Source organism: Mauremys mutica, chromosome 6 (genome assembly GCF_020497125.1).
Source record: "Mauremys mutica isolate MM-2020 ecotype Southern chromosome 6, ASM2049712v1, whole genome shotgun sequence".
In the NCBI taxonomy this organism is placed as follows: Eukaryota; Metazoa; Chordata; order Testudines; family Geoemydidae; genus Mauremys; species Mauremys mutica.
In genome coordinates this window covers 108516268-108526776 of record NC_059077.1, presented here as the reverse complement: position 1 = coordinate 108526776, position 10509 = coordinate 108516268, and the positions used below count along the sequence as shown (strand labels likewise).

The following is a 10509-nucleotide window of genomic DNA, read 5'->3' as shown; positions in this document are numbered from 1 at the left end:
AATAAGGAAAGTGGTATTTCTATCCATCCATCCATCTATCCATCCATCCATCCATTCTTGAGGGTTCATTTTTAATTAGAGCAGTAACAATAAAGGGTTAAATGAAACCAAACTATTAAAGTCACAGAGCACTGTGTCTATTGTTCTGCTGCTGAGCGGGCTGCCATACTACAGGAGTATGGCATTCTGTTGCCGACTTGCACTTGCTAGGTGGTTCTTTAGCAGATTTCAGAGCTGTCTCTGTGCCTCACATCAATATGACCTAGAAAGGAAAGAGAGCCCAGTCAGCCCAGGACATCATCAGACTTGTAACCCTCACTGAGATCTCCTGTTTCCCTGAGGTTGTCCTAAATATAAATTCCACTTTCTTGAGCAAAGTGCATCAGGCTTTATTTTCTTCTTGTTTTGTCAAAACAGATTATTGCAAACTTTGTCTATAGCAGTGCCACAAAGTTCATAATGATGGGCCAACAAGAAATACAGTTGAGTTGCATGATGATCCTAATAAATGTTGGAAAGTTGAGTCATTTTGATTAGTGATTGTCGGGGAAAGCACTGCAGATTTGAAACAACTCATTAATTTTTCCTTAGTACAGCACTTGTCAGTTATCTTTTACTTTACAAGGAACCAATTATTTGCAAAATATTTCTGGCCAGTTCTTCCAGACTTATAATGTTGCAAATAAAATGTGGGTTGTGTTATCCAGGAGCAGGGAGTACCTTTATTTCATTGTTTTATCTGTAACCCTCAGTGAATAGAGGGCAGTCCCATTTCATCATATCTCTTTAATAATAATGAGAGGTCTGCTGTACTATAGGGGAGCTTCCTTCTGGCTTCGCAAGGAAAATATTACTTCTTAATATGTTGGGCTCATATGATCAAGAAATTATGCAACATGTTAAATGAACTGAATATTTGGTCAACCTTACTGATGTTTGTATCAGATTTGTTTTTGCTGTCAAGGGGCATGTCTACACTGTTCTGCAGTTTGGACTATAGACCGTGAATAGCAGCGTGCACCAAAATGCTGCTCTGTAACTCTCCCGTGTGGGCACTGTAGGCATGATCTTAAGTCCTGAGGTCACAATAATGTAGTCTTTTTCGAAGAGAACTGATCTCTTTCCTTTCATCCCTTGCCTTACTGAAAGTACATGCAACTTCATCTTTGCTTTGCTCAAACCTTTCCTGCAGAAGTTTCACTGAAGTGCGAAAGCTTGCTGTGCTTTGTCACCCTGTGGTCACACATGCTCGCTTTTTTGTTTTGTTTTGTCTTTTTTGGTAAAAGTATGGACACTTTTTGAGTATGTCTACACTTATGGTGGAATGTAGATGCTGCACGCCACCAAGTGTAGACAAAGCCTTCTTTACAATGCTTCTCTTCTCCCTCAGACCACTTGATTTATGCAACACCTCCTCTCTCCCCCGCGCACACACCAATTCTCCTGTCGCAAACTGTTGCTACTTTATTAAGTTTTATGTTGCTTTCAAATTATAAAGCATGACTAATTGCCAAGTAGTGAAAGGTGATGCCTCCCTGCAATTCTCATTGATTTCATTCCTCACCACTGGAACCGATCGAATCCTACTTAGCCTCACTTGATCTGGAACGAGGGAGGTTTCATTCTCTCTTTATGCTTTAACCTCTGGCCAAGGTTTTCAAAAGTAATTACAGCTTCTGGATGCCAAGCTAAAGAACCTTAAAGGGGTCTGATATTCAAAAAATGCCATATGAAAATCAGGCCCCTTTAAAACATCTCAAGTAGGGTCTCCCAAAAAATCTCTCTTGAAAATCTTGGTCACAGGCAAAGTACTTGTTCACAATCTGGGGGCAGAATTTGCCCAAGAGCATAAGCTTCAAGATGCAGAGTTTACACGGTTACAGACAAAAACTACCAGTTCAAGCACTTTTATAGTAAGTCCTTCCTTTCAGCTAGCCCTGGAACCACACCACATGCTACTTTAGAGTTAATTGTAGCTACACTGACATTGTATTGTGTATGGCCAACAATAACATCAAAACGTCAATGGATAGGAAGTTGCAGTCTTAATCATGAGCCAGTTGTGACTGGCAACATTATAGACTGAATTACAAAGAGTTCCTGGGAAATGGGAGAAAATCCCTTAAGATTTTGTAATGTATTTGAGAGGAAATTATGGCACCTTAGGCACCCTGTGTGAGGGCAATTCCATGATAGAAAATGGAGAGGGATAATCTGAACACTGTAGGAATGAATCCAGCTTGAACCCAAGCCCTGTTGTCTTGTGGTTCCAAGCAGGTTCATAACCTCAGCTGGTGTGTGATGAAATATGCAATGTGTTATGAAGGGTTAGGTAAGACATCGTATATTGCCATGTTTCCTGTGGGCTCTTACAGTGTCACGCTCAGAAATGGGAATCAACTGGAGAGAGAGTATACAGCACGGCAAGATTCAATTTAAAAGTTATATCTTCTTGTTAGTCAAATAAACGTTACTCTCATTCCTGGCTCAGTTATCATTGAAGTTCTACAGGTGATATTACTAAATGTGTGGCAAATAAAAGAAAAGTTTTGCATGCTGGGGTTGGAAATTTGGTTTTGTGGAGTAGATGTTAATTATATAGAGAGATCTGTCTCCTAATCATAGGCAACAAGTAGATAAAGAAGAGACTGCCAAGTTTCAGCTGCCTATCTCAAGCTATTTCAGCTGTTCAGAAAAGGTTGCAAGATGTTTTTTATAATTAGAATTTTTTTCCTTATCCTCATGCTATTAAAAACCAAACCCTAGCTGAATCATTTTTGCTCAGACTTTCAAAAACCAGATTAACCTTCACACAGATATGAATGAAGCCCGGAGAATTTTACCTTGAAAAATGAAAGTTTCAAAAAAAGATGAATGACTGTAAACCATGTTAGAGAGGAAAATGTTATACACTGTTAACTCTAACGGCTGCTGACTTTTCCATTATAGAGTAGGGGTATGTTTATATATACACCCAAATAGATGTGTGCAGTGACAAGATATGATGGTGACAAGTTAACTTTTTCGAACTTTAACAATTTCACAATTGTTATTAGTTATATTAAGGTACCTCCTAAGATTCTGAACAGAGATGGGGACCCTTTATGTCTGGCACTGTACAGACATCGAATAAGAGAGCCACTACCCTGAAGAGCTTACTATCTAAGTAGACAAGACAGGCAAAGGCAGGAGAGGAAATGTAACCTACCCAGAGTGAATAGGATGATGGTTTGCAAATGCATGTTAGAGCCATTATTTTGTGTTTTAATTGTTTGGGGGGTGTTTGTTGGGGAATGGATCAGCTAGACAGAGAGAAATGAGAGAGAACGTTATGGAAAGGGGGTATGAAGACATGGAAAGGAGATAGTGAATGGCAGAAGTGGGACTGAAGGAGGGGAGTATGGAAGAACAGGTGGAGTGAGCGAAGAGACTATGAGATGGAGGGTGGCAGCGATTGACCTATGAGCACAGAGGGACAATATCCTTCTGTAGAAAGCATTGTGAGAGCATCACCAGTACTTGAAGGTCCCTGCTGCAGCTGCTTGTCTGCTCATACCAACGTAACTTTCTTTCATATACCTTCTGTGTACGCATTGCACTATGTCTGCTATTGTTATGTCGTTAAGAAGTGATGGTAAGTTATTTTGACACACAACTTTATTCTCATCTAATCAGAGAGTCAGTGGTTGTACTTCAACTGCAAGTTTCCACAACAAACAGCAGGGCTTTCCATTTAATACTGAAACGGCCCAACAGTTCTTTGGTTTCTTTCTTTCGTTCAGATGATCATACTTGTTAAATGAACCACTTTAGGCCTTTATGTGGCTGCTTTTTTGGTCACATTTCAATATTTCTACATATTCGCTCCCAAGAGCTTCATCCTCTGAACTCCAAATGCTGTTCTAAGAAACAGAAACGGGTGGAAAAATTAAAACTGAAGTTGTTCTATTGATCACCATGAGGCAATTTTAATAATAAATGACTTAGGATGCTGTGATTCACATAGTAATTATAATAAACAAACAAAGTTAAACTTAAAGAATTTAGCAGTATAAACTCTGTGAGGTTACTTAGGGTATCGGTGTACTGTGGTTTAAAAACTGCTTTCTTATGCACCAGTATTAAATAAACATAAGAAATGCTAAAGCAATGTTGAGGATATTTGAATGTTGCAAACCACGCCAAGTTTGGAAAACTAATCTTCATAATAAGCATTTGTTTGCTCTGCTCTCAACATACCTCGCCGAGGCCAGGCTTTGGATGAGGACAGGTGTTTCGACATTTCAGAGTTTGTCGCCAATCTTGCATCTTATGTTTGTAGTCATTTATACCAGTGCAAAGCTGTTTTAATATGTTATATTCTGGTACTCGCTTTACACAAATGGACATGACTATACAATGTGCAAGCCACTGGTAAATCAGCCCCAGACTATATAGTGAGAGTATTAAATTTGATTTCCCTGGGACTTGTTACTACATTAATGTTATGTCAGTGTTTGGCTTTCTATTAATTTTCCTCATTTTTCTTTATGTAAGGTTACAAAATGCATCTGATTTAACAGTTCAGACTGCCTGTTGCAGATGAACCCCGACTTCTGCTAGGGATGCTTAGTCTATTGGAATATACCTCCATGGATGGAAAATTCATGATTAACTGAATTCAACTGCATAACTTACTGTATGACTAAAAGTTCTGTATACATGTACTGCCACCCACGTTCTTCCTTGGAGGAATGATTGTGCCTCTAGCAAGAAGACCATTTTGGTAAATAAATATGCAAGTAGATAGTTTGTAAAATGCATATTAGTGACTCAAGTACATATATAATTAGACATTAGAAAGCAGTGTCTACCACAGAGATTAAACAGCTCCTTCAAAGTCTATTGGGTAAATCTGTATTTGCGGCATTATACATTTCTTGCTGTTTATCCAAAAAAGCTAGACTGATCTTGCAGATGCATATTTTGTTATTCGTTAAGCATTTTTAATCATTCATTTTATTGTACATGCAGAGCCATCAAACCCCCAGCATATCAATCATTACCCATCTGTCATTCTCCTTTTGGTTCACTTTTATTCATCTTCACTGTGCGGTAGGGCTGTATTGAAGCCCCCTTGTTTTCAAGTTACATTCAGACTCTTTAGCAGTGAACCAATTCAATCAGAACAAGAATTGTCCTGAACCTTCATCCAAAGCTTGAACTGAACCCAGAACTTTGAGTTTCAAAAAAGTTCTGATAACTTTATATATATTCACATATATTCACTCATTCAAGTCCTGCTGTACTTTCTTTCATCCATCACTGAGCAACCAGGGGAAAAAGTTGCTCTCCCTGTATTTATGATTTTGTCTGAAATTGGAGAATACTGGAAAACTTGCAAGAGACATTATGCCTAATTTATAACCCATTTCCCAATAAAATTCCCAGACCATCTGAGTTTTGTTCAACATGAAGTATTGAGACAATCCTGATAAATGATGGATGAACCTCAAAAGATTTGCATTTAGAGTATGGTATGCATGAATAAAGCCCCAAATTTTAAGGGGTCAGATTCTGTTTCCCCAACTACTACAATTTATTTTGAAGTGAATAGGATTGTGCTCACATTCAGAATCTTCATCCAGTCCTACATCATGTTGAGACAATAGAACACTAGGAGATCACATGTTGAAAGAGAAATTAGTCATCATAGGCATGAGTGTGCAGTGCCAATAGAGATCATTAGTGTAAATAAAAAACAAAGGCAAATAAAAAAACACCTCAAATCCCCCAAAACTGCACCTATTATCACATGATAAGAAACACTGAGCAAATATGAAGTACATTTTGAAAACACTAGTTGACTAAAATGCCCTCCATCTAAAAGCGAGAAAATTATTTTTAGAATACTACTTACTGTTGACTTAACAAGGATGTAAGAGAAGATGATGCCTATTGAGGTTGGGCTTTTGGTCTTGCTCTTTAAGAAGGAGGGGCACGTATCTAGAAATCATGTGACCCTAGCCTTCTGAAATATAAATTGCAGGCTTATGAAGCTATGTGTTGTTTCAGTACAGCTCTTAACAGCAGAGGACCTGGAAGCAAATTATGGAATAGATCCCTCTAGGAGCTGTTTATTTGCTTTGTTTTTCCATTTGAAAAGATATACAATGTCAGGATGACCCTGAAGAGTGCATACTAGGAGGCATTTGAATACAATTGTTTGAAATGAATGAAAATGCTGTGAGATTTCTGAGTAACTTTTGCCTAAATTTTACCTGGATTATCCAAATCTATGGAAGGGTACTTGCAGACATCACTACACAATGCGCTTCCTTTAATAGACCCTAGGACTCGCCTTCTACCTTCATCCAACTTCTCTGGCCGCAAATGGCATTGGCTCCCCTATGCTGTCTTGGGGGAATTCCAATGGCTGTAACTTCTGTTTCAAGACTTTGCAGCAGTAACCAGTGAATCTAATCTCCCCTCTGGCATGTCCAGGGGCCTCCTTGAGACCTGATTTTTTCCCCTCCCTAGTCATAAGACTCCTTATGGAGGCTTGGTAAGCCCATTTCTCCCTTTTTTCATATGGGCTCAGCAGGCTCTTTGCCCTTTCTCTCTCTTCAAGGAGCAGTCTCATGGGCCTAATTGCCCTACAATCCTTTTTAGAGAACAGCAACAAATGCTGTGAAAATAGTCTTTCTCTCTCAACGTTTCCTGTTCTAGTCATGGCTAGAGTTTTTGCCACTTTTTCGAAGTCTTTTTCAACTATAGATCTGCAGAAGAGCACCGATGTTCATATTTTTTTTCTTGTTTAAAGTTTGGGATAGCTAAAGCCCCACAGAGCTGAGACTTTTATCTAGTGTGCTTGCTTTTATTCATGTGTAAAATGTCCCATATTCTGAAGACTTGTCCTAAAAATTCCAGCAAAACTCAACTGTTTTCAGTTGTGGAGGGGGTGCCAGCTGACAGCATTTTTACAGGGCACATAGGGAGTGACAAGTGAGGGGGGAATAGAATAGCAAAATAAGTCACTTTTATATTTCCTTTATCCTCAGTAAAAGCAGTGGGCAAAAATACTTAGTGATTGCTGCTCTCTGATCCAAGAGCTGGTAAGGATATGTGGTATATACAATGATTTCACATGGAAAAGGATTGTATACAAAGAGATTTTTTTAAATTTTTCTGTTTAAAAATATGGAGTGAATTCCGTGCTCCTGGAGGTGAGTGGACAATAGCAGCTATTTGAGACAGGAATATGACCTGATCCAAAGACTAAGTCATTGGAAGTCTTTCCTGCGACACCACTAGTCTTGCCCAGATAGTGGGAAATTGCCATGCGAGGTTCACACTCAACACCTGTTGTGAGAGAGAAGCTAAGGGTATAACTAAGCCCCATCTTAGAAATTGTGTGTGGCCTCAAAGTTTTGACTTTATGAAATGCTCGTAGGATGCCGCATGTAGTCATCTCACTTATAACGTATGTACCCCATGTTATAAGGTTAGATGAACTGTTTGCTTTGTAAACTTCTGAGACTGTGTAACTCACCAAACAGGAAAGAAACATTAACTAATGTAAAATCCTGGCTTCCTACAGCAGGTGCTAGGTCCTGCACACAAGAACACTGATTGGAACCAAATAAGCCATTGTGAAACATCAAAGAACAAAGACTTTGTTGATTGCTCCCTTCCTCCCCCCACCCCACAAAGAATCGATGTGTACGTGGACTTGTCACATCAGCTTGAACTCTGGGGGTGGAGGGAGGATTAAAAATCCTGAGCAAGGAGAAATGGTCTCTCTATGCTGCTTGGGTTTTGAGGGAGAGCAAGACATCTGAGCATAGGAAGAGATCCCCAACTATTTAGCTTCAGTTAGCCCTAAAGGATGTGTAGCGCTGGCATATTACAACAGCTTCCTTTTGAACAACCGTTTGAAACCTAAGACCATAGCTCATTTGTATTGTACTTGCTTTAACCTTGTCAATCTCTCTCATTTCTTTCTTAGTTAATAAATCTTTAATTAATTAATTATAGGATTGGTTACCAGAATAGTCTTTGGTATAGGTACAACTGACCTGGGGTAAGTGACTGGTTCTTTGGGACTGGCAATAACCTGAATATTATTGTGATTTTGGTGTAATGGACCATCTATCGCAAAGGCAAGTTTGCACAGGTGGCAAGATAGACTGAAGTACCCAAAGCGACTGGCTGTGACTCCAGGGTCAGTCTTTTATAGTGCCTGAGGAGTTTACACTTGATACTTGGTTGGTGAAATATAAGTATAGAATTCACAGCCAGTTTGGGGTTTGTGCCCTGCTGCTTAAGTCTGCCTGAGTTTGGTACTCAAGCCCTTGAGTAACTCCAGACATCTTGACAGTCATTATAGAAGAGTTCTGACTAGTTTAAAATAACAAGACAGGTACTGTCTGAATGTCTTTTTATGGTGGCCAAAAGCTGAAAACCTTTTTCACTTATTTGAGGAGGCTCATTTGTTTGTGTCTGTGGAATCATTCTTCCCAGCTTGAGGACTTTTGTGACTGAAAATGTATTTTACCTTCCAGCCTCCATTCTGCCAGCAGTAATGGGGATCTGAAAAGGAAATATGCCACTTTCTTGTTAATATGGCTAGCAAGAGTTCTGTTAAGTAGATGCTTACTTCGATCAATATAAATATGCTGCCTTTTGGTTTGTAATGCTGAAGCTACCCTCCCAAAGATTAGTGTTCCACAAGATGCCAGGTTTGTACTTTCCTGGGTGTCAACCTTGCGAAATATTGCACATCTCCTTGCAAACCTTAATATGACCTTGCTTCTCATGTTTGTTGGAGATCACTGCTGCTTGAGTTCCTTATTGAAATTGCTTTCTCATCTAAAATTCCATGCCATTTGGCCATCATTGTACGTTGCCTGTGGTGGGCCCTTCCCCCTCTCTCTGCTGCTTGAGACTGAGTGACTGGTTAATAACAGATATGTTTTTTGACTTGTGAAGAGTCCAAAGGGTATATGTAATCTTGTGGTCTAATGATTGTAGTATGCTTTTGACCTGCTAAGTAAAAATAATGGAAATGTATACAGGGGAGATCTGTTGAAAGTACTAAAAGGGCCTATTTGCCACTTCCATGTACCTAGCCATGATGCTAGGTTTTAATTAAATCTTAGTGATAGCAATGGTACAAGGAAAGCTCATGCTCCAATACATCTGTTAGTCTATAAGGTGCCACAGGACTCTTTGCTGCTTTATCCTTATCTCTCCCTTCTTTTCTGCCTTCTGTCCCTATGCGTACGTCTGTACTTTTTCTTCCTTCCCACCTCATGTATTCAGTGTTTAAAACTAACCTTTCAAAGAGATTTTTGGGCCAAAATGACAGTGTATACTAACCTTTCTACTTTGTAATCATCTTACACCGGTGTTTTGTATGATCTATTACAGAAAATTTAATAAAATTTTCTACAAAAAAGATGCTAAGCAGACAAGAGAGGCCATTAGTTCAAAGAGTCTGAGGCATATTCTGGTGGCAGTCTTTTCCGTTTTGAATGGTAGATAAAGCCTTTGAAGTGAAATGTGATAACTTTATCTTTTTGTGGAAAGACCTGCTTTAAGTCTGTTCCCGTGTGATAGCTACATTATGGATTTATTGTGATTTATTAAGCCTAAACTAGGAAATGTATTATATGCTCAACAGATTGCCTATGTGGTATCCTCTGTGAACTTTCCTGTTATTAATCAACAAATGATGTGTACACGAAGGGAGATGCATTTGGACAAATTCAGAGGCAGGCCTAATGTTAAATTAACTCTGCTGTAGTGATCTCCAGATAGAATTTGGGACTTATGTCTGGGAATATGATATACTTAGAAAGCGGGAAGGTGGTAAAAAAGCCATCTGATAGACTGGTGAGGATTCCGAGTAGGCGGATGCCTAGTGAAGATTCCGACTCCAAGTGGGTGGATGGCTGGAATGAAATCACACAGAATTATTGATACCTCAGCACATCATTCTAATAATTACAGGAGGCAGCACTACAGAGTAGCTTCAGGAGAGAATGGGCTCATTCACTTGAAATCTCATCTGTCTCAGCAGCTGGAACTGAAGACAATTCCATCCAAAATGAACTTGAAACCTCAGAAAGCCAAACTGCAATGAGAACACACATTATTTTTTGTCTGAATTCACAGAGGGAGCAGAATATTAAGAAAGAGAGAATTTGGGCCATGAACAGTTTGAATGATGGACTTGGAATCATTGAGCCAAATTAAACTGTTGTGTAACTTCACTAACCTCCACTAAAATTTGCTATGGATTTACACTGCTGTAGGGGAGAACAGTCTCTCTCTCTATATACAATAAAATAGATTATATTTTATAACCAACTATATTAAATATATTTAAGAGATTATTTTATCTTCCAGAAGGATGTACGTATATAATGGGCAGTCCTTTCTTGGTCTGTTGGTCTCTGAAGAATCCAGTTTGAACTAGTATAGGTTTGGTGTCTCCAGGTGGTGGTACTTCTCTGGAGGTATTAA

The 10509-nt window shown here is 39.1% G+C and overlaps 1 long non-coding RNA gene across 1 annotated transcript in view; it reads right to left on the bottom strand.

The window, feature by feature from the left end:
- Positions 1-210: 210 nt before the first annotated feature.
- Positions 211-10509, bottom strand: part of LOC123373191 — a 28457-nt gene continuing 18158 nt past the window's right edge. The window contains exon 4 of the long non-coding RNA XR_006580605.1: positions 211-262. This is a non-coding gene — a long non-coding RNA (uncharacterized LOC123373191). The remainder of the gene's footprint in view (positions 263-10509) is intronic.